Here is a 25,739-nt window from a genome sequence, read left to right on the forward strand (position 1 = left end):
GTTGATGTTAGCAGGCGCGTGTAATTGGTGTAGTGATCCGCCGCCTGAGCCCGGCTACAGCCCTGGTTGATGTTAGCAGGTGCGTGTAGTGTCGTTGAATGAGAGAGTTATCAGCCGCGGGTAAATCCGTTTAATGAGAGAGTTGAGTGACAGCGAGTAGGAGAGGCTGCAGTAATTGTCCCCGCAAACACGCTCATTTACGTGTTCCCCCGCTTGAGGCCCAGATGCAGGCCTGTTTGATGTTAGCATGCGCGTGTTCCCCCTGCTTGAGGCCCAGCTGCAGCCCTGGTTGATGTTATCAGGCGCGTGTAATTAGTGTACTGATCCGCTGCCTGAGCCCGGCTAGAGCCCTGGTTGATGGTAGCAGGTGCGTGTAATTTCGTTGAATGAGAGAGTTCAGTAACAACGCGCAGGAGAGGATGCAGTAACCTTACTTACCAGGCCTCCAGGTGAACGCGTTTGTCACGCCCCCAGCACACGGCCACAGCAGACGATCTTTTGATTAATGTACGATCCACATGGCATGAAGGGCGGAACGTAGCACACGCCCCCAGAGTTTCTCATGCCCCAGTGTTTGTCACGCCCCCAGCACACGCCCACAGCCCACGATGTGACGGCCGTACCACACGCCCCCAGTGTTAGTCACGCCCCAGCCCACGCCCACTGCACAACACAGACACGCCCACAAGGGACTACTTTGCTGGCAAGGTTCTTTTACCTTTTAAATGTGTAGAGGAGTTGGCCTAACGGCTAAGGTGCTCGACCTCGGACCTGGGGATCTGGGTTCGAGTCTTGGTAACGACGGCAAACATCCTGTGATTCTGGGCAAATCACTTAATCTCCCCGTGCCTAACAAAAATGAATGTGTGTCCTCATGTAATGTAACTGGTGCTATGTAAAGCGATCTGATACCTGATTCAGTTCGGGTCAAGTTCGCGCTATATAAAACTCTGCAATAAATAAATAAATAATATGATGGCCGTTTGCATAGCCTATGTCCTTCTGCTGCAACTGCCCTTTCCAACGCTGTATTGGGTGTTGTGATTGGTGCTGTGGTTACTGAGATTACCCGCCTCAAAGGTTTGGGGTCTCTCTTTATAATATTAGTATGGATAACACTGTGGAATCTTTCCTTTTGTAACATTTGTTTATTAAATAAAAAATGTTTTTGATAGTACCACAGCAGCCAAAATCAGCCACCAAAAATATAAATTAACAGACGTCTATCCAATTCTAACAAAAAAGCATACTCTTTGAATTCCAAGTAAAGAAACAGAATGTTTAAATTGGGAGCAAAAGGGTAACAACACATCCCAAGATTTAGGCATGGGATGTAGAGCAATAAAACCCTACCTATCCAAACAATTAGGAAATATTGAAGAAAGAGTGATGTAAATATGGGATACAGAAGAGTAAGATGGCCATGCTGGGACTGTAACTGGTACAATACTTCTAGTCAAAGAATAATGAAACTGGTCATCTATAAAGCCAAGGTACTAATACAAACATTATATAGGGCTATGATGTCTGAAGTAAGAGTCCAACCATAAGGAAAGGAGTGGGGATAGTATTATGAAATGTCATGTAGAGCAGGTGAGATGTAGCAGGATGTGGTTGACAGTACGTTAAAAGAGAAAATGCCAGTGAGAAGGGAGTGGTAGGTTGAGAAGAGCATCAAGGGCATCGGGAGAATGAACGTAGGAAGGGATGGATGAAGTGGAGGAGGGCACAGCCTGTCTCAAGTTCTCCTAGAACCACATGAGCATCAAATCAACTAGAGCGGAAGCCCAAATGAGCAATATAACATCGTTGGTGTCATGGACCGTCAATAAAGCCAAAAATGTGGATAAAAGGAGGCAAGCAAGAACGTATATTATACATCGACAATAGTGTAAGCGGGAGGATATTAATATGAATTTCTAAGAGATCTAGAGACACTGAACAGATAATCATATGGACGCGGTATTGCACAGGCACACTCAAGAGTCTACTGAGACATAATCATATGTTGCACTGTAATTGGAAAAGGGAAGAACATCCCCATCCAGAGATCTAGGAATTCAATGTGTAGATTAGTCTCTCATGACTCACCATAATCATCAGTTCTCACAGTCATCCAGAGTATATCGGAACCACAGACAATTTCCATGTTTTCAGGATGCCTATTTTTATAACTTCTACTGAGGTGACAGATCACCACAAAATCAATGCAGAATGTTAAGAGAAGCTGGTGGAGTGAAATCATAACCTTAGGACTGAATCATGGCCAGCCTATCTGTAACAAGAGGCAAGTGAGGGCAGGACTAGAGTACATGCAAATGGCACAAGGCTTTCAAGTGACCATCTCATATAAACTCTTGAAAGTCTTTCAAATAGGTGCTTCAAAGTTTATGGGGCCTTCAATGCACAGAATGTCCTTAATGGGGTATGGATAAATTATCTGATTTACTGAATTACATTACACGGGGACCCTACTAAAGAGCACCTCCAGGTTACACAAAGATATCAAAATGACATTTTCCAGTGTCACTCAGACAGACATATCTCCTCTATATTTTTGGGGAAAGATGAGCAGGTCACACCAGTTGGTGTGTTCTGTAATAAAATGCTGTACATGGCAGATGTACACCCTCGTACAATGTTGTTGACTGCAATTTAAAAGGTTTCAGGTTTATTCCTATTCCAAAGACATTCTGTGAGCTTGCCATCTATTTGCATCAGAAGCTTAAGGGTTTCCACAGAGCTTTCAAACTAAACATACACATGAATCTAGGAGCAATGTCGTTTTTACTGCTTGGTTTCCTTCCCATAATGACAGGTGAAGATTTGGGTATTAAAAAAAGCAGTAATTATTTCACCAGAACTTGAAATAACAAGATGCTCACGAATTTTACGGTGCTATGGACAGATGGTAAGGATGATCCTCCATAGGTGCTCTCCTAGTGAATTTGATCATGGGTAACACATATCAGTGCCAAGATAAGGTTGATAAATCAAATATCAAATGCAGTAGCTTAGAGATTAAGGTTTCTGACTGTGAAATAGTGAGCAATACATCAGCTGCATACTGTACTTGTAGACTGGAAGAGATCATTTCACTGTATGCCTAGAAGACTGTCTGAAAGCTGCTGTCAAATGTTTTTAAAAAATGGATCTAATAATAAACCACTGCAATTCACTGGTGTTGTGAGAAATTGGATTTTTGGTTGACTAGGTTGTGAGCCCTGATCAATCAACAGCCATAATCCCTTGCAAAGTGAGCCACACAAAGCCATTAAATCAATCTGTGCTTAACCCTGGGTAGCTTGGCACAAAAAGCAGTCAGCTATGACTTACAGGCAATGTGTAAATATCTACCATAAGCCACCTACCAAATCCCAGATGATCCTAATAGGGCGGCGACCCTAGATCCCAAATCCTCCCGAGAGTTGCCCTCGGTTTACAGGAGGAGGCACTGCTCTGGTGGCAAATCCCAGGAGGAAGGGGTTCGGGATAGAGAGAGCACGTAGAATCAAAGATGCTGGGGCTCGTCTACTCAACAGCCACACTGCAATAGGCATTCACACCAGTCTGATGAATGGTACAGGCAGATATGGTACCTATAAACAAAGAAATAATAACGCTTTAGTCTAGTATTAACTTTATCTCTTAAGGATTCACTTCATGAAAGCTTTTTAAATCTCAACCAGCCCTTAGTTATGTTGAGGTTACCTTTATTTGCAGCAGGATGTTGCGAATGAGATCAGCTTGTAGGAATAGCAGGTCCGTTAATGCGTCTCTCCATGAACTTTTTTCCATCCAGGTGCGCGCCTAATGCAGGGCGTTCTTTGTGATGAGGTCGAAGCAGGAGGATCAAGGGAGCCAAGAAACAGGCAAGTAGCAGGCGAAGAGGCTGAGCGAAAGGTAGGAGTATAGACAGTCTTTAAATAAGACTGCTTTAGAACGTTCTTAAATGTCACATTCTAATTGTTTGTAACATGGAACAGGTGCAGATAATTGACTTGATAAGGCTGCCTTCTAGAAGGTGCTTTAAAATATTCACAAAGGTCACATTCTAATTGCTTATAGCAAGAAACAGGTGCAGATTATTCATTTGATAAGACTGTCTTCTAAAAGGTATTTTAGAATGTTCACAAAGGTTGCATTTCAATTGCTCATAGCAAGAAACAGGTGCAAGGCATTAATTTGATAAGGGCTTTCTTCTGGAAGGTTCATTTTGAGGTCATCTATGCAGGTTGTTTGATGCTTATTCTGGTGAATTTTCTGGACGTTTTCGTGGCACCTGAAACCTGACCTTTCATATGCATGGTAAAATATTCTTAAAAGCTATTAAGCCTTTCAAGGAAACCGGGGGCACCAGCTGTGCTAGCTATTACCAACAGCATGTAATATGGTCAAAAGTCAGGATACAAGATGCTTGTTTATTCATAAGTGCTGGGAGGGATGATATGAGTCATGCCGGTATATTGTAATAGTCAAAAGAGGTGGGCTGTGGCAGGAATACTGAAAGTCGCCCCTCCCAAAGTCAGCCTTACAATTCGTGGTTTGGTGGGATGGAGGGCATGAAATCATCTCACTAGATGGGGGGAATGAACCGAGGAGGCCGGTTCCCAGGAATGCTCTGAAGGGTCATAACCCTTCTAATCTATGAGGTAATATAGTTTTCCTTGAGCTCGTTGTTGGCCATTGATCAGAATCGATGGGGCTGAGGTATCTTTTCGTGCGACGGGGTGGTATGGCTTGATCAGTGAAACATGAAACACTAGGTGAATAGTGTTTTAATGGGGAAGCCGTAGCTTGACGGTGACTGGATTCATTATCTTCATCATAAGGACCTATTAACTTTGGTCGAAGTTTCACTGTACCTTCGTCAGTATCATGTTGATAACCATATCCTGTCTACTTCCTTGTAAATCGGCGCTGGGGTTCTGTGCTTGCCAGCTTGTGCCTTAATCACCACTTTGACTTTTGGTAAAGTTGTCCGAGCTTGTTTTTGAATTATATGCAGTTGTTCTAATCTTTCTATGACTGAAGGTAATATAGTATAAACTCCTGATATATCAATGGGTAGCGCCTGAGGAAGTTGTCCTGACATGAAGAAGAAGGGTGTGTAGTTTGTGGCTGAGTGGGTGCTGTTAATTTAAGTAAATTCAGCTAGGGGTAAGGCCGACCCATTTAGAAAGAACATCCATCACATTTGAGGGGGGGGGTGAGAGTCTTAAAGGAGCTAACGGATTGTATATTTTAATGATCTGAGAATATTGGACTGTATGTTTTGCCCTGTTGGACTTGGCCTATTTTGCAGGGTCATCCCTGAACTTTTTGCCTTCCTCCTGTATTTTGTGTGACCTGTTTTTGTTGGTTTTATGACTCTGGGCACTTTACCACTGCTGATCAGTGCTAAAGTGCATACGCTCTCCCTATTATAAATTGATGTATGGATTAGTGATTCCATGATTGGCTGGTTTGGTTTACCTGTCAGACCCTAGTGCAGTGCACAAGGAGTGCCCAGGGCTGGTATTCCAAATGCTGCTGGTGGGCTTGCAGCACTGGTTGTGTCACCAACAGAAGCAGCATGTAAACGTGTGTCTAAGGCTTGCCAATGCAAAACCTGTGTGCAGTCTGGTACTGTCATGCTGACTGGGCAAGTGCACCCACTTGCCAGTCCCTAAAACTTCCCTTTTCTTCATATCAGACACCCCTATGGTAGGTCCAAGGGCAGGGTGCATTGTAAGTATAAGGTAGGACAAGCCCTGGCATGTGTGGCATGTCCTAATAGTGAATTACAGCCATTTTCGTGTTTGACTATTGCAAAGCTACCCGTTCTCTATAGGCCAGAATGGGCAGTTAGATTATTACATTTTATAATCCTAACTGACTCAGAGTACATGGTATAAATTTGAGTTTAGTAGTGAAGATGATTTTAACATTCTGTGTTTGAAAATACCACTTTTAGAAAGTAGATATTTTCTTGTCTAACTTTCCAGGCCTGCCCCTGCTAGGTTGTGTATTCCTTGTATGGAATTTGAGTGACAGGGCTGGGGAGTTCCAGGAGACAGGGTGAGTCCGTCCAGTGGTGAATAGAGAGATCTGATTCTAGATGGGAGAGAGGAGTTGCACCTGGGACCTGAATAGGACTGTGCCTGCCCCCTACAGTGCTGGCTCTAACCCCTGTGGTGCGTCTGATGTCTCTGTCCTGCACTTTGAAAGGAGAGAAGGAATCATGTCAACAGAGTACTCCAGGGCTGTGCCTTTCCTCCACAATGCTGGCTCCACCTCCTGTGGGGCGTCTGATGTTTCTGCCCTTCACTGTGAGAGAAAAGAAGGAGTCATGTAAACAGAGTGCTCCAGAACTGATTTGGACTAGGCAAAGGCCCCTCTGCTCTCCTTGGACAAAGGATTTTGGGGTATAAATATTGGGACCCTGATCCCAAGAAATTAGATCACTTTTGGACAACAAGAAGAATCCTTTGCTGAGGAGTGGAACCAGAAGAAACTGAGGAGAGACTATCCCTGAGCTGAAGTGCTGCTTGGGGGGTTGGCCGGCAGTGATTGCCTGACTGCCAAAGAGAGGAGAAAGGGACTTTATGTACTTTCATCAACTTGTAAGGACCTTCAGGGGCTTGAGAAAAGAGCTTGCTTCCTGCTGAGGTCTCAGGGACAACAGACTTCAACCACTATCCCCCAAAGAGTTCTTTGGAAGCGCCTGCCGCTGTTTTGGGTCTTCTGAGGGACTGCGTGTCGCAAAGAGCTGGAAGCGCGACTCAAGAGGAAGAAGCATGTCACCGCTGCCGTCGCATCTCTGAACAAGGGTGTCGCCGCTGTAGCTGACGCATTGCACCGCATCTAGAGAAGCGTCTCGCACCGAAGAAGAAGCGTCTCGCCGTCGCAGCCGCTATCGTAGCATTTCTGAACAAGGATGTCGCCGCTGTAGCTGACGCATTGCACCAAATTGAGAAAAGCGCCTCGAATTCACTGAGAAGTGTGCCACCGTCGGCGCCGCTGTTGTCGCATATGTGAACAAGGGTGTCGCCGTTGCAGTTGTCGCATCGAGCGGAAGCGTCTCGTATCGAGGGAGAAGAGGGACACCGCCAAAGCCGATGTTGTTGCATCTCTGAACAAGGGTGTCACCGATGCAGTTGACGCCTCAAGCCGAGACATCTGGTGCCGCCTCTGGAAGATCTTCACGTCTTTATTTCTTTGCACCGGAACTTTGCTGCATTTCCATCACTGCAACACTTTTGTTGTGGAAGCGTGACGCATCGCAAGGTACATTGACTTAAAGTGTCGCATTTTAATAACTGAACAGAACAAAGCTAAATCTACCATTGTCGCATCGAGCGGAAGCGTCGAGCGAAAGCGTCTCGTGTCGAGGGAGAAGAGGGTCACCGCCAAAGCCGATATTGCTGCATCTCCGAACAACGGTGTCGTTGCTGCAGATGACGCCCTAAGCCAAGACACCTCGCTACATCAGAGAAGCGTGCCGCACCTGGAAGATCTTCACGTCTTTATTTCTTTGCACCGGAACTTTGCTGCATTTCCATCGCTGCAACACTTTTGTTGTGGAACTGTGACGCATCGCAAGTTACATTGACTTAAAGTGTCGCATTTTAAGAACTGAACAGAACAAAGCTAATTCTACCATTTTAAGTACAGTATTGTGGATTTTTTTGGTTTGTGGTCTTGTGTTAAGTCTATATAAAGAATACTTATTTTTGATATAAAAACTGTGCAGTGTCCATCTAAAGTGTTGCCACTTCATTACTGTATGTGGTCACAAATGCTTTACACACTGCCTCTGAGATAAGCCTGTCTGCTCATGCCAAGCTTCCAAGGGGGTGAGCAGGGGTTAGTTTAGGAGTGTACCCCCTTACCCTGACTAGAGGCAAGGGTCCCTATTTGTCACAAGTACCTACCTGTGCCAACTAGAGACACCCACATCTAACAAGCCCCTATAGGTAATGCTTCCATTCAGTGAACACCAGTTTGATGGCTACAAGTTCTCTTTCAGCCACCATGTAGTTTTGCTCCGCTGGTAGAAGTTTTTTTTAAACAAAAGACTATGGGATGCATGTGACCAGTTCTTGGGTTCTTTTGAGATACAATTCTTCCTGCGGCTACCTGCAAATCATCGGCTTCAAAATAATAGGGCTGGTCTGGATTGGGATGCTGAAGAATGGATGCAGTGGATAATTTAGTTTTTAACAGGTGCAACACCTGATCGGCTTCTGGAGACCACGCAAATGATTGCTTCTTTTTTAGCAGCTGTGTTGTGGGCGCCACTATCTCTGAAAAGTGCAGGATGAAACAACGAGAAAAATTTGCGAAGCCAAGATTCTGTTGAATTTCCTTGACATTTGTTGGAGTTGGCCAATTAGCAATGGTTTCTAACTTTTTGGGGTCCATTGTGATGCCTGTCAGAGATAAGTGATACCCCAGAAACTCTACTGACTGTATACTGAAGAAACATTTGTCTAATTTAGCAAAGAGAGCATTTTCCCTAAGGCGCTGCAAGATTGGGCGTACATGCTCTTGTTCTACGTTTGCGCAAATAAGAATATGGTCTATGTAGACGATTGCACAAACATCCAAAATTTCCCTCTAGACCTCATTAATAAAATATTGAAATGCTGCCGGAGCATTACATATCCCGAAGGGCATAAAAGTATTTTCAAACATCCCAAACTTAGTATTAAAGGGGATTTTCCATTCATCTCTTTCTTGTACATGGATTAAGTGGTAAGCTCCCCGTAAATCTAGTTTTGTGTAAACGGTTGAAGTTCTGACCTGATAAAGTAGTACTGGAATTAACAGGAGAGGCTTAAAATTCTTAACAGTCACCTTATTGACTGCCCTATAATCCATACACACCCTCACTCCCTCTTCCTCTTCGGTACAAAGAAGAGTGGGGAAGACAAAGGCAATGTGGAGTGGTGTATGAAACCTATCTCTTGTAGTTCATGCAGATATTTGCATTAATATTGTGTTTCAGTTTCTGTCAATGTGTAAACTCTACTGCAGGGCAGCATTGCTCCTGGGAGGAGATCTATGCAGCAATCAAAGAGTCTGTATAGGGGCAGTTGGGTGGCTTTCACACGGTCAAAACATCTTGAAAGTTCTGGTATTCTTTGGGTAGCTTAAGGTTTTCTGTTCCTTGGGCCAAGGCGCAATCCAGAGGTATTACCACCTCTGGACCCTCTTGGTAGCAGGCATCAGTGCAGAATGGTGAGTCCAAGATTACGGTGCTGTGTGCCCAATCAATTTTTGGATTATGCTGTCCAAGCCAAAGTACTCTCAAAATTATCCCAAAGGTGGGAGTGTGTAATAGATCAAAGAAAAGTCGTTGTTGTTGTTAAAAACAAATTAGTTCAAAAGACAACTCTGAACCATCTACTGCTCGCACATGCTCAGGTTTTTCTTTCAGAACTTTTGTAAGGCCAACCCTGGCAGCGGCCCCTGAGTCAATAAGCATGGCTATTATGCGCCTACGATGTGGGGATAGGATTATTGTGAATCAGATAGTCAGATGCAGCAGAATTTATGGTCCTACATTGGTCAGATATTTTAAAATTTGTGTGGCTTCTCTCGACGAGACGATCTCCCTTCTGGTCGAGAGCCTTAGTTTTCCCTGTTCTTGATCGACCACTACACTAGAAACAGCCTTAGTAGTTTTTGGTTTTGCAGAATATTTCCTAGTGAAATGACCATGTATTCCACAATAAAGACATGAGCTTAATTTGCGGAAAAGTTTCCATTCCTCATTAGATAGTGGACCTCTCATACCTCCTATCCGCATAGGTTCAGTATCAAGAGTCTTACTGTATGACTCCTTCTTCTCAGATTTGAGAACATTTCTCTCTGGTGTCACTTCGAGATTGATCATCCTTTCACTCACCCAATCAGTGATCTAGCTTAACCACAAGATCAAAAACTTTTGCACAATCATCAGGTAGATTAATGGTGTTCTAGAGGAATGTTTAAAGTCATCTCTTAACCTTCAATAGAGTAAGGATGTTCTTTTCTCTTCCTGCCAGTGCGTTTCCGCCACCAGTTGCTTGAAAGTTGTGATATAGGTCAGCAGGTCCTGAGAACCTTGTTGTGGGATCAATAAATCATTGTCACTTGCTTGGTTAAAACATGTTTTGCAAATAACTTGGTCATGGCAGCCTTAAAAGCAGAATAGTTGTACAAAAGCGGATAGTTTGTTTCGATTAGAGGAAACGCCCAGTTAGCGGATACACCTCCCAAATAAGAAATTACAAAAACTACTTTAGCAGCGTATTGGGGAACGCCTTAGGTTTGCATAGGGAATGGAACTGGCATTGACTCATTATGGCTGAAAATTTAGCACTGTCACCATGAAAGTGTTCTGGAGCTACTAAGGGCACAGGACTGGGTGTAGAGACAGGTAAATGCAGTTTATGGTCAGTATTTGTAAATGCCCTTCTCTGAAATGGTTTTGCATACACAGGCTGGATCAAAACTGGGTGACGATCCTTAGGTTTAGTATCCCTCCATTTGTGAAATGTGTCCTCTCTCATTGCAACTCTTCCTTCAGTGTTGCATTTTCTGCTTTTAACCTATTTTAATCTAGTTGCAACTGCTGCATTAACTCAGACAGATTATTAGTGTCATTGAGATCTTCTGAGAAGGCACATGTTGCATCGTCCGTGAATATTCGGTCTTGATTGGTCATGACGCTGCCCGAAAGGAATGTTAGGAGTGTGGCTTCACCTTATGTCATAAGCTGCCTACCTGAAGATGATTCCAACAGGATGGCGATACTAGTTCCCGAATCCTTCCGAGACTTGCCCTCAGTTTACAGGAGTAGACACTGCTCCAGTGGCAAATCCCCAGGGGAAGGGTGTTGGGATGGAGAGAGCGTGTAGAGTGAAAGATGCTGCGGCCCGTCTACTGAACAGCAACACTGCAGCAGACATTCACATCAGTCTGATGAATGGTACCAGAAGATATGCAGGTAGATGCATCAAGCATTTTTGCGAGCGCAAACGGTGCGAATCGCAAAATTCAGCCGTTTGCACCCGCAAAAATGGCATTTGAGATGCATCAAGGGTTCATGCACTCGCAATTTAAGAATTCGCAAATCATTGCGAGTTCTCAAATTGCAATTGCATTTAAGGAATCGCAATTTGCGATTCCTTAAATGCAATGCATGAACCATTCCAAAATTGCAAATTCGCAATCTGGGGCCGCTATTTACCGCGAAGTCAAACTACGTGGTGAATAGCAAAAACTTAGAAATATGAACTTTAGTGCATTTTTCTAAGTGGTATGTTACACACACACATGTCCTTGGGACATGTGTGTGTGCAACACCAGTGAACATTACCATTTAAGGGGTGCAACAGGGTGTCCTTTGGACACCCTGGCACCCTTGAAATTGCGGCACATTTGCGATTCGCTAATTGCTAATCGCAAATAAGGAATGACTCCCCATTCATTCCCATAGGAATGAATGGGAAAGCCATTCCTTATTTGCGATTAGCAATTAGCGAATCGCAAATAAGGAATCAGTAGAAATCGCAAATAATATTGTGATTCCTACATGCATCCCGTTTTGCGAGTCTTTAATAGCGAATCCTTAAAATTCGCTATTAAGGACTCGCAAAACAAAACTTTGATGCATCTGGGGGTGGTACCTATAAACAAATAAATAATAAGGCTTTAGTCTAGTATTAACTCTATCTCTTAAGGTATCACCTCATGTAAGCTTTTTAAATCTCAACCAACCTTTAATTTTGTTGGTATTTTGTTTTCATTTAAATTGTACGTAGAGGCTCATTTATCAAAATGTTCGAAACTGTAGTGAATATGATTTCAGCATCAAACCCACAAGCACATTTATACAGGATTAGATTCACCCAAGTCCTCTCTGGCAGAGCGCTGCCAACTCATTGTACAAGTTTAACAAAAACACTGGTTATCTTTGTTTGCAGCACGATGTTGCGACTGAGCTCAGCGTATGGTAAAATCAAGTCGGTTAATGCGTCTCTCCTTTTCTTGTACTTTTTTCTATCCAGCTGAGAGATAATGAAGGGGGTTCTTTGCGGTGAGGTCGAAGCAGGAGGATCAAGGAAACTGGCAAGACAGAGTCCTGGAACCTGGGAAACAGGTAAGTGGCAGTCTCAGAGACTAAGCGTAAGGGAGTAGTTTGGACGTTCTTTAAATATTTCGCCTTTCGAACATTCATAAAGTTCACATTTTAATTGTTTGTAACAAGGAACAGGAGCAGATAACTTGATGAGACTACCTTTTAGAAGGTGCTTTAGAATGTTCACAAAGGTTGTGTTCTAATTGCTTAGAGCAAGGAACAGTTGCAGTGGATTAATTTGATGAGGGCAGTCTTCAGGATGGCTGATGTTGAGGTCATCTATGCTGGTTGCTTGATTCTTATTCTGATGGATTTTCTAGATATTTTCGTGGCACCTGAAACCTGACCTTGCATGTGCGTGGCAAAACATTTGTAAAAGCTATGAAGCCTTTTCAAGCAAACCAGGGAACACCAGCTGCATCTAGTTATTACCACAGCATGTAATATAGTCAAGAGTCAGGGAGCAAGATGTTTATTCATTCATAAGTGTTGGGAGGAATGATATGCGTCATGCCGGTATATATTGTGATAATCAAGAGAGGTGAACAGTGGCAGGAATCCTGACAGTATCTATGCAGCACGCAAACAGTAATAAAGTAAAAATACAACACAAGAAAAATCCCACCTCAATTTAGAAAAATAGAGCACATTTCAGTCATTTATCTAAATCCAATCAGTAGACCCGGAGTTATGAATTTTTAAAGTTGTTAGTAAAAACTAAACAATCAAAGCGCCAACCACGGCAATTAGTTGCGTGAGAAAGGGGAAAGTAAAAAACCTTGCCTGAAGCCAATGGCACATGATTCTGGTACAAGAAGTGGATTAGGCCTGCTCACCGCTTGCCTCTGGACTTAAAAGAATTTCTGAGAAACGTTTTCTGAGAAAGTAAAGTTCAGCAGGGCAAGGATGCAGGAGGTGTCCGAGGAGGGTGTTTTATTGTCGGGTAGCCAGGGGTAGAAGCTGCAATGAAGATTTCTACATTCCGACTAAATTTTTAAAATGGAAGTCAAAAATCTGAAGAAAGATGAGGCAGAGGGCTGTAGCTGGAGCCAAATCCATGAGGCTGGAATGTCAATCCGACCGGCGCTGTACTTTGGGCGGATAGGCAAGCAGGTTGGTCACAGTCTCTGTGCCTGGTTGACGTATAAGTATTTGAATAGTATTTGAATATGCAAATGAGGTGTAAGTCAATTAACCTATGTTTAGAGGATTGAGCACAAGCACTTCAGCACTGGTTGGAAGTGGTAAAGTGCACACAGTCCTAAGGCCAACAAAAATGTTTTTCAGCACCAAATATGGAGGCAGGTAAGCAAAATGGGGCACAAGCGTCAAGGTATGATTTTGCGAGTCCTTAATTGCGATTATTAAGGAATCGCAATAAAGGACTCGCAAAAGCCTATGCATGTAGGAATCGCTATAAAAATAGCGATTACCTAAACATTCCTTAATTGCGACTCGCAAATTGCGAGTCACAATTAAGGAATGGCTTCCCATTCATTCCTATGTGCCTACATGCCCATAGGAATAAATGGGAATGAATTAGGCATGCAATTTCAAAGGTGCAAGGGTGTCAAAAGGATACCCTGTTGCACCCCTGAAATTGTTGTGTGCACCCATGTTGCGCACACACATGCCCCAAGGGCATGTGTGTGTGTAACCTGAAACTTTGAAAAATGTACTAATTTAAAAGTTTTTGCAAATTACCGACCAGTTGAATTGCTCAGGAATTTGCAGCCCTAAATAGCGAAATTGCTATTTCAAAGTGCTTCTTGCATTACATTTAAGGGATCGCAAATTGTGATTCCTTAAATGCAACTGCAATTTACGAAAATCACAAAAAATTATGATTACCTAAATTGTGCATGCCCAACACTTTCATGCATCGCAAAATGGCATTTTGCGTTTGCACATGGCCGATTTTTACGAATCGCACTGTTTGCGCTCGCAAAACCTTTGATGCATGTGCCCCAATGTCCAACTGACCAACCCCCGGCTGAGGACAGCTAGTGCCTTGGTTATAAGTCCATCTGGTGGTCTATCTTGTCATGCTCACCCTATTGAGAGGGGACAATCTATTAATGGTACAATGGCTTGTCCGAGGGGGTGCACTTTCAGTAAAAAGGAAATGGATTTTAGTGCATTGCTACAGGGCACAGGCCTACTGGCATTGTGGATAGTGACCAACACCATGAGACTGATTGAGAGAGCGGTTCAAAACCAAAGCGCAGGAGGAAAACATTTAATAATTAATATCCAGATGCTAAAGTCAAAATGGCACCCCGGAAATGGCCTTGTAACGAGGATGTGCTCCTGCCATTATTTGCAGCTGCTGAGAATATTTTGGATCAAGTAACTTGTAGGTTAAGTGATCTTTTGGATGTCAAACTGCACCCCATCATTGATTGTGTGATACAATTTGAAGCTAAATTAGTGTAGCTACCCCTACTTTGGGCAAGTACCTGCTCTTTTGATACTCAATGCACTTCTATTTCTCCTTTAAATCATCCTTACAATTATAGGGGTAGAAGGGCCGTTGTTATCCAAGGCTTGGTTTCTGACATCGGTCTGACTTCTATTAGGGCAGATAAGAATAAGGGATCAACAAGTTGTCCAGAAACCAGAAACATGTGAACCCAGCCAGGACTTGCTTCCGATTATCAACTTGCCTCCTGCGTCTGCTCCCTACTTTATTGTTTTGGCGAATGTACCCAGTATCACAGCTGGCAAGATGGAAACTACAAGGGGTCTTATGAACAAAAGCATACACTGGTTGAAAACGGATTGCACTGGACTCTGGGATGTATCAAAAGAGATATTGATTGTGAGACGTGTGGAGGGGTTTGCAGGATGGGGAAAGGGTATAAGTGTGACAATATTGTGTTTAACTTCCACAACCCATTGGATGTAAAGGACATTTTGTGTCAAGCTAGTGTAGGTATGGTCAAAACTAGCTCTATTAGGATACTACCACTTGTTTTTTTCTATAGGCACCTCTCTACCTCACAACATAATCATGAGGGGCTAGCTGCCCCACATAGTGTTTCTTCCAGACTTCCTTTCCAACTGATAGTACCCTTGAATAATAGATTCACGGTGTTGTCTAGACAGAAGGACAATGATTGACATTTATGCAAGGAGCGTGAGTATTTGGTCTCCCTGGAAGAGGGGCGAGCATCTCTTAGGTCTATCCTTGTTGAACACTTGACCTCCAACTCAGTTCAGATCAATTCTCCAAAAGGTTTGTAGTAAGTGTATCAATGACCGAAGGTGGTGTAGACTGGGCTGGTATTAATTTCTTAAGCTGGAGTATTGCAGGTTTAGCTTCAAACATTTTGATTGAAGACTCGCAACTTTTTATCCTGAATTATGACATTGTTTTTGTGCAGGAAACCTGGGATGTGAAAGAGATAGCATTCAATGGTTTTGCTTGTTTTAGTCTACCAGCTATAACGTCTCCAGTGGGAAGAGCCAAAGGCGGGCTGACAGCTTGATTCCAAGTAAATATCAGTTGCTCATTCTCTCCCCTTTTCCTGGATCAGGATTTTTTTTCCCTTAGCTGGAATGATAAATTTAAGATCTAGATGGTTAATTTTTACAGTAAAAGTTTCCCAGAAAGAGCGGCTTTAATTTTCAGGGCCTCTTCACAGTGATTGATATGCTGATGGAAGAAGAAGCTCGGGACAAATACCCCTTTAATCTGTTTGTGGCAGGTGATTTTAATGCCAAATTAGGGCATCTACCGTCCTTATCTTTAACCACCTTTGATCCTGTTTTTCATGAAGCTGATTGCAATGTGATGGATACTAGGCGGTGGGTTCTATTTTCTTTACTGGTTGAACGTGGCTTGGTCAATAAGATCACTAACTCCATTGGCTGTCATATTACAACCTTTACAGGAAGGGGGGCGGGGAGCACTATAGACTACATCTTTACCTCCTGGAGTATGTCCTCTATCACTAAAAATAGTGAGGTCCTCCCCCAGATTTAAAGTGATCATAAACCGATTGCTGCGCAAATACTGACTCCTTTTGAGAACCATAAGTCCAAGTTACCATCGCCCCAGGTTTTAGTAATAAAGGATGCTGGGCGCAAATTGCAAATGGTGAACTTCAAATTTGGAGCTTATTATGTACCAGGAAGTTTGTAATTGCACAGATTTGGTGAATAGTTACTAATTCGGTAATTAGCAATCCGGAGCTTATTTTAACTCATTTCATAAACCTCTTAGTGTGGATAAAGAGAAGCTGTCCAGACCTATTATTCAGTCTTGTTACCAAGCCAAATCATGGTTTGATAAAGAATGTAGGACAGCTAACGTATCCCTACATAGGGCTTTAAAGCAATTGCCCGGAGTGCCATTATAGCTAGCAGAAAAACCTACCAGCAAGCAATAAGGAGAAGAAAACAGGCATTAAAGGAGGAGAAATTGGAGTCTATTGTCAGTGTGTGCCAACTAAAAGACTCACAGGCCTTTTGGAAAGCTGTGCAATCTGCTTTATCTCCTCCATTACACCATGATAAAGTAATGGTCTATATCCCAGGTGAGGTTTGGTTTGTGCATTTTGCTGGGATGTATTCTATTGACAGTGGGGCCATTAAAGTATTCCAGCCATTGTCCCCACTGGATTTAAAACTGGTGTTTGGTGAGGAAGAGGTTTTAAAAGCAATTATGGATAGTAAGTGCAAGAAGGCTCCAGGACCGTATGGTGTTCCTCTTGATTTGTTTAGGGAGGACCACTGGTTTTGAACTTTGGTTCTTACTTCTGTTTTTAACTCTGTTAGTAGTTTGGGTGTGCCCAGGTCGTGGCACACATCTATAATAGTCCCCATTTAAAAAACAGAAAATGTGCATGATACTACTTGCTACTGCCCAATATATCTCCTAGAACCTACCATAAAAATCTTCGGGAGGTAGTCCTGGATAACCTACTAGACTGAAATAATAAAAATAGAATACTTGCTCCAAGCCAATATGGGTTTAGAAAGGGGCTTGGGACTATTGAACAATGCCTCAATCTTCACCTAATTGTGGCTAAATACAGGTATGCAAAGGGAGCTTCAACACATTTGGCATTTATGGACCTGTCAAGTGCGTTTGACTTTGTGTCTAGAGTGAAGCTGTGGACGATTTTAGAGAGTATGGGTGTTTGACGAGGGGCTGCTCTAATTTTTAAGACTCTTACATCATGACCTAATGGCAACAGTTAGATATGGGAGTGTTGGTGTATGTACAGAATCTTTTAGTATAAAGTGGCGGGTGCCCCAAGGATGCGAGCTCGCCCCTATTCTTTTTCTCCTCTACACAAATGATTTGGAAAAAACTGTACCAGTACTTCTATATGCCGATGATGCAGCGCTTTTGGCAAGGACGGCCAATGGTCTAAAGAGAGTTATTTTTAGCTATTTCAGTTTCATGAGAGATCTGGGCTTAGAGACTAACCTTAAGAAAACTTTTACTATGGTATAAATGGCAGTATGGAGGACGCGCAGCGGACGAGCGCAGCGGGAGCGCCGACTTCGCGCCAAAGTCGCGCACAAGTCAAGCCCGTCTGCGCCCGTCCGCGGCCGACCAGGCCCAGGGCCCCGTCGTAATGCCCCTTTGCTAACTTATTCATCCTCTGAGCTTCGTAGTCTGACTCTCCCTTTGCCCATCTCTGACCAGGTCACTAGGGCTGCCCAACAATGTGGCATTCTAGTTCCCTCAGAAATTCCTACCCTGATCTCTACCTCCCCCCTTGACCTTTCTCCTTCTCCTCCATCTTTCTCGCCCCCTCCACCTGTTCCTTTGAGGATGCAGTACCTAAACACTCGTTCCTTAGTCCGCCATCAGCTCGAAGTTTTCCAACTCTTGCATGATGGCTTGATCGACATCCTCCTCTTGACCGAAACGTGGCTAAATGAGGACTCCGGCCCTGACATTTTAGCCGCAATTCCAGCAGGTTATTACATCATGCAAGCCAACCGACCTGCGGCCAAGACGGGTGGAGGGGTGGCGGCCATTATCCGCTCTGAATTAAAATTCTCGGAGCTAGCTATGACCCCTATCCCCAAAACTGATTGCCTCGCTATAAAATTTTCTTCACCCAAATCATCCTTCGTCTGCGTCTTGGTCTACAGGCCTCCGGATCATATGCCTCTCTTCTCCCAGCTTTTTGGCGATTCCATCTCCCAGCTATCGATCAATTATGCAAACATCATGATCATAGGAGATTTTAATTATTGGCCATCTGATCCCCACGAAAGTCATCTTTCCGTAGAATTTACGGACCTACTGGCAGCCATGAATTTCTACCAACATATTCATACTCCCACTCACTGCAAAGGTCATGTCCTTGACCAGGTGTGGACATCTAATCTTGATATTTCCCCTCCTTCGGTACTTCCCTGTCCCTGGTCTGATCACTGCTTAATTTCTTTTTTTCTTTACCTTAACATCCCTTGCCCTCCTCCCCTCACTAAAAACCTATCGGCACGTAACTGGAAGAATGCCAACATATCTGACTTCCATGCTCTACTGGCCTCTTCAGCCCCAGTTCCTGTAATCTTGGTCAATGACCAAGCCGCCCACCTAGAACAATGGCTGTTAACTGCTTGTGATAAAGTTGCTCCCTATAAAACGATCAAAGCTAAGCGTCCCCACGACGCCCAACGCTGGTTCTCTGATCAGCTTAAGACTGATAAACTTGCGCTGCGTCAGGCAGAGCGCCGGTGGAGACGCAATTACGATCCCCATCTAAAATTGATCTATGTCTCTACCTTAAATACTTATAAAAAAGCTATACTATCTGCTAAGACAGCCTATTTCTCTCAAAGAATTCTGGATTCCAACACCAAGGCTAAAGACATCTTTTCCATCGTCACTGAGCTCTCCCTGCCTGATAGGGTTACTCCACAACCTCAACCTACCCAAACCCTATGCGACTCTTTGAATTCCTATTTTACAGATAAAATCTCTACTATCAAAGATAATATTCCTCCCCCTTCATCACCTTCCACTCCACCCCCCCCTCCAATGAACCCAAGCCGTTTGACTCAGTTTCCACCTATCTCTCAAGAGGAATTCTTCGTTCTTCTTCGTAAAGTCAGCTCAGGATCACCTAATGACTGCTGCCCTCCCCATATTCTCAGAGAAGCCTTTTTGTCATGTCCTAGCCCCCCATTAGCCTTGCTTAACCACTCTCTTGCTTCTGGGGAGGTCCCTCGTTCCTTCAAACAGGCAGCGGTTATTCCCATCCTTAAGAAAACCAATGCCGACCCCACCGTTTTAAGTAACTACCGCCCAATTTCCCTTCTTCCTTATTTGGGTAAAATTCTTGAGACCTATGTTACTCGCTGCCTGAGTACCTTTATAGAGAATTCCTCCTTCCTGGATAACCAACAAGCTGGCTTTAGACCCCTCCACTCCACCGAGGCGGTCATAGTAGCCGTCATGGATGCCTTGAGGAAGGGGGCCGACAACAACATCCCCCAGGCCCTCGTCCTCCTGGACCTGTCGGCTGCTTTTGACACGGTCGATCACACCATTCTGATCGACCGTGTCAACAATGCCGGTATCCAGGGGATGGCCCTCGAATGGCTCAGATCCTTTCTGAGACATCGTACTCAGGCAGTACACCTATCTACCTTTTCTGCCTCCTATTCACCCCTTACTTGTGGGGTCCCTCAGGGCTCCGCGCTTTCACCTTTATTGTTTAATTTGTATCTTCAGCCCCTTCTTGTCTCCCTCCGGAATACCCCAGTCACTATCTTTAATTACGCAGATGACCTTCAGTTAATTTTTCCTATTTCTAACCTCCCTTCCTCCTGTTCCAACTTTCAGTCCACCATGCTCAACATCGCTGAGTGGATGCTTCATAGTCAATTAAAACTAAACCCAACAAAAACTGAGCTGGTACTAGTTGGAGGCTCCACCAATCCGTGGAATTCTAGCTTTTGGCCCCCCTCTCTGGGTACTCCACCTGACCCGGTTGGCTCGGTGAAGAGTCTGGGGGTGATCATTTCGGAGGACCTCTCTATGAGGCCACAAATCAATGCAGTCACCTCATCCTGTTTTTTTCATCTTAGACGGATTCGTAAGATCAGCAGGTTCCTCACTAGAGATGCTCTGATCCTAGTCATCCTAGCATTGATCACCTCCAGACTCGACTATGCTAACACACTGTATGCCGGAATTCCATCTATCCACCTCCACCGGCTGCAGCTTGTCCAGAATCAGGCAGCTCGCCTTATCTTTCGCCAGCCTAAGTACCAGCATGTCACTCCTCTCCTACGTAGTCTCCACTGGCTTCCCATCACCAAACGCTGTCTCTTTAAGCTTGGCTGTGTCATTTTTAAGGCCTTGTCTGACTCAGCCCCAGCATTCATTACCTCCTGTCTGACACGGTACGTCCCTCATAGAGACCTCCGCTCCGCCACCCTCAATCTCCTGGTCATTCCCAAATCCAGGCGGAAAAAGCATGGTGGCCTTAGTTTCTCCGCCATGGCACCTACCACCTGGAATTCCCTTCCCACTGCACTTCGTCTCTGCCCTACTTACGACCATTTCCGCAAGCTCCTCAAAACTTTTCTATTTTCAACAACTACCTGAGTAACTTCCCTACCCTAGCTGCTGTTACGTCAAGAGCGCCATGAAACCGTTGGTGAACGTGCGCGGTATAAATATTTTTAACGTAACGGTATGCGGGTCCAGTAATATAAAAACACATACTTTAAATATTGATGGTAAATCACTAGGCAGGTCAAGCTCTTTTACATATCTGGGCCTGGACTTTGGTGATGGCTTTACTGGGGCTACTTGTACTAAAAAGAGGATATTGCGCTTTACCCAAGCCGTTGGTACTACTTCCGCGCTTGCCATGTCTATTGGCAAAAAAAACATTGCCCCTATCATAGAGATATATTAATGGAATTGCCTGCCAACTCTAAGGTATGGAATGGGTATCTGGGTATGTAGGGGTTTTCATGTAATACAGATGGGAGAGAATAGATTCTGTTGTCGGCTATTAGGCGTCCCATCGTCAACCCTGCATCTTCCACTGCACCTGGAGCTAGGCCTGGAGTATGTCCGAGATACTAATAATGTTGCTCCCCTGGCCCTCTGGTGTTCAATCTGGTACAATAAAGAAGCTGAGCTCATTCGGGCAGTTATTAGAGATTACTTATCTTGTGCCCACGGTCAGGCCTTTCCATGGCTTAAATATACAACACTGGGTTGCGCCCTCTTTTTTGAGCACCGCGAGAATATCTTGAAGAAAGACAAAAACTGGGTCCAGGACTGTTTCCTTAAGCATAAACAAGTTACCAGGGAACTAACGGAAGTGTCCAAACCTCCAGTACAAGATTATTCAAATGGCACCTACTATTACCCCATACCTAATATATGTGACAAATGTGTACAAGAGAACACTGTTGTCAAGTTTTAGGCTATATTCCTTCCTTTGGTTAGTATGTTTTCCACTAGATCAATTTTCTTCTGCCTCGGTTTGCACTTGTCCATGTGATCGGCCATCCAGTCAAACTATTTTAAATTTTGTTTACTTTTGCCAATTTTATCTGCCATTTACTAGAAAAACCTTATTACCTCTTCTACACAGGCAAAAATTCTCTAAGTGCAAAGTTGCTTTATTTTATCTGTTACAACTTAATGACCACTGTGTATGCCATGCAGTTGCTAGCTTCTTGAAGAGTATCTTAGCCAAAAGAAGGATGAAATAGTTTTTATTTTATTTTCTCTTTTAGGCTTTGTAGATTTTATATTGTAAAGTGGAAATTCTGTTCCTGGCATCTTAAACCCTATCTATTACATTGTCTCAGTAGATTTCATAACTAAGATGTACGTACTGTCACTTTACAAATTATAAATTAATATATAACCCGTTTTTAATCATGGATGTATTTAACATATGTGTCTTATATCCGCATGATTTTACCATTGTATGTATCTTTTATGATCTGCTTTTGTGTAGATTGAATAAAGATTAATTGAATTGACAATGAAAAGAGAAATTGGTGAAAATACTTTTTACAGAATTGTAAACTTTTTGCAAATATCTACCTTGTTTCCGAATGATTTAGAAAGATTCGTATGAGTCCAAAAAGGTTTGAACTGCGCTTGCTGCCTATATGATAAGAAATTTAGTAAAGAGAGCTTGATAATGGGCCTCATTACAAAAACCACCTTGCAAACGTAGCAAATAGATTGTTCCATCTTTTCTCTTTACTTACATTGCAGGATACTAATTGTGCCTCAGTGCCTTAGTGCGTGTCCTTTCTTTCTATCGGATTCCTATCTTGCACATAAGAAACGAAAAAAATAACTCTCACTAATAAACAGTTAACTTAGACCAAAGGTATTTTGCCCGATTTTTTTCGCTGGTGCATTGCGTTATGACATTTCATTAGCTTTTTTTTTAACACAGGCGAAGTTGTTTGTTGTATGTTTTTTGGGTGTTTTTTTTTTAACAACACAATATTAACCGAAAAAGGCTGCAAGGTATCTGTGCATTGTCATTTGCACCAACTGACTAGTGCAAAGTGAAATAACAGTCCAAAAATTCTAATTTTTGCTTTTGGTGGGAACAACATTTAATCAGTGCTCATGTTTTTTTATTGGTTGAGGTTTGAAAATGTGAGTGCAAATTTAAGTGCATCACATTTGCACCAATTAATGCACCTCTATATTAAATTTCATGTTGTAAGGTACTAATCTTGGACTTTCTGTCACATGTAATCTCTTTGTGTGCCCAGTTTCATATCTTTGTAAAAATTGCAAGTACTAAGAAGATGCATAACCCACAAAAGTATATGATTCGATCAAATATTGGCATTATTATGAGTACAGGTTCAAAAAGGAAATTAAAGCTGGTGTCGCTCAGTAAAGGCTATACATAAAACTTGGTCACCAGAGCCTACTGCCCATAGAGATGCTAGATTCTAATCTCCAGCTGTTATGTAATCAATCTTTTCAAATTCAAATCCAGCATATACAAATACATGATAGTAATTTCGGTTTTAGACCACCTGGGACAGCCCATAAAAACAACACAGTAATTACAATACCCTTCTCAACCAATTTCAAGCATTCCTGTTAACTTTTTTCTTGATTTGTGTGCTGGGAATTCAATGGAATCCTTTTTTCAGGATTCCTGCACAATTGCACACACTCAAAAGTGAAGTTCAAAGAAGCGGATTTCACCTCACATTGTTATAGGCCGTATTCACCATGGCTTCCCTACCTGCGACATCACCCATGCACCATGTCTGACTATGGTGCTGACTAGTACAGGACTGGGTCAACAATGTTGGTTCAGTGTTAGTGCATTTCAGGGAACTAACACATCTTTGCACTCATCACTTGTATTTAGTACCTATGCATGATAATTCGGGGTGAAGGAAAAAAATCTTATTTACATGAAACAAGCCAACCCAAGTACACATCACACTGGATGCTGTAATCAGATTTTATTTACACCTTTGTTCTTTTGCAAGTAAACCCACAAATGCTCACTGTTATAAGTGAAACACAAAAATCATCAGTAAATTAAATCTCACCCATTGGTGGTAATAGACCTATAATACATAGGATTCTGCAATCCCTATGTAAAAGCCTGTCTCTCATTTCTCATATATTTATAATCGGTGACTTGTGGTGCACCCAGTCACCCATTATAAAGACAAGATGTCAGAACTCAACTGTAGTAACTTATTACAGTTGAGTTCTGATGTTACAACGCCTGCTGGTACAGCCAGCAGCTGAGTTGAAAGGCAAGTCATGTCACAGAGCATGATTAAACCAGCAGTTTAAAGAACGAATGAGAAATGTGTTTTTTTTCTTTGGCTCTGCCTTTCTAGCTGTGCAAGGACAACAAGACAGGAATTATTTATGGAAGCATGTTTATTTTGTGCACTACGTAGCTAATGATAGAACAGTTAGAATCCTTCTGAATGTTTCTGCAAATTATGAGATGCTTCACCATTTTTAAAGAAAATCTGACTTGTATTAAACTGATTCTAATATCTTTTTGCAACAGATATCGAACAGCTTGTTTTATGTGCACTAGAAATTCTATTATTATTCTTCATGTTTGCAAACATGCTCCCTCTTTCATATGAAAGACCTACACAGTAACGTTTTAGCTGGTTTATGGGTAAGGTGAGGGGGTTCCATGTATTATAAGGAATAAAGAATCCCCTGAAATACGTGATACAGCATTTGCAAGTCACGTTAGAGTTCTATAACCTTATAAAAAGGACTCGACTGTCAGTGTCAGCTTTGTTCCTCTATATTGTCATAGAACTCCTTGGTGACTTACAACATCCTTATAATGTAAGGCAGGTAGTACGTTATCCCATATAAGTGTGATGACCTACAGCACATCACCCAATTAGGCGTACACACTTCAGAGGCTCTACTTCTGATGGCTCTTTTGAACCCTAGGAGCATTATGCCTGTTGTGGCAGCTGCACTCATGGGCCCACAAATCTGCTCAACATTGGCTCAGAATTGGGGAGCAGACTATACCTAAGGGAACAGTGCCACAGAAAGTAGTCCAAGGGGCCTAGACCCGGATTCTTCCTCTCCCCCTTTCATTGATTTCTATACACACTGTGTGGAGCACCGAGGTGTGTGGCAAGGGAGTTGCTGGTAGTGTGGGCCTCGATGCACTTTTTGGGACACGGTTTTAGTGGAGAGAAATAGTGGTGCCACAGGCTGGATCAGATGGCCTAGATGACATTGTGCACGCTAGTCTTGGAGTCAGAAATAGAACCCAAGGTGTGATCTTTAAAGAGGGCACAGACAGTGGTACAAGGGCCAGAGGGACACATCGGCTCAGCTTCCGTGAGCGAGAGTAGTTATCTACTTGTTGGCACCAACCTCGACTGGAGACCTCCCCAGACCAGGTCCCACCTTTGCCCTTGAAGAAGGGCTAAAAGACACCAAAAGAATGTTGGTGTGTGACGACGCCGAAAATAGGGCCAGCAGGAATTACCTTAGATTTATTGGTTTTCCGGAAGGCACAGAACGAGCAGATCCAGGCCAGTTTCTCTTGATCTTTCTAAAAGATGCCCTCCCGGACATGCAGTTCTCGACATGCTTTGTTATAGAGAGGGCGCATCGGATGCCAAATGTCCGCCCACCACCGGGGGCCCCTCCTCGACCCTTGATAGCCTGTTTCTTGAATTTTCAGGATAGAGATCTAATACTTTGTGAGCTGCGGAAAAAAGGAGAGATTAAATATGAAATTACATGATTGATGGTATTCCCAGACTACTCATGTGATGTGCAAAAGCAGAGACGAACTTTTGATCCAATCAAGGTGACACTTACAGCCCTCGGGATCCAATACATGCTATTATTCCCAGCTAAGCCCAAAGTCATTTTCCAAGGTACCACGCAGTTTTTTCAGACCCCAGACGAGGCATGGGTATGGATCGAGGAACGGCCCTTGTTAGGGCGTAGAACGTCCCAATCTAAAGACCTGCATGCAGATAAGAGGTTGGGTTCAAGCCAAGGAAAGACCAAAAGATATGCGCCAGGGGCAGGTGTTGAAGGTACGGAGAACCACCACGGGAACACCAAAGAGATCTTTGAGGCCCAGAGAGGACAGGCCACAAATATCAGATTCAG

This window comes from Lissotriton helveticus, chromosome 6, assembly GCF_964261635.1.
Source record: "Lissotriton helveticus chromosome 6, aLisHel1.1, whole genome shotgun sequence".
Taxonomy (NCBI): Eukaryota; Metazoa; Chordata; class Amphibia; order Caudata; family Salamandridae; genus Lissotriton; species Lissotriton helveticus.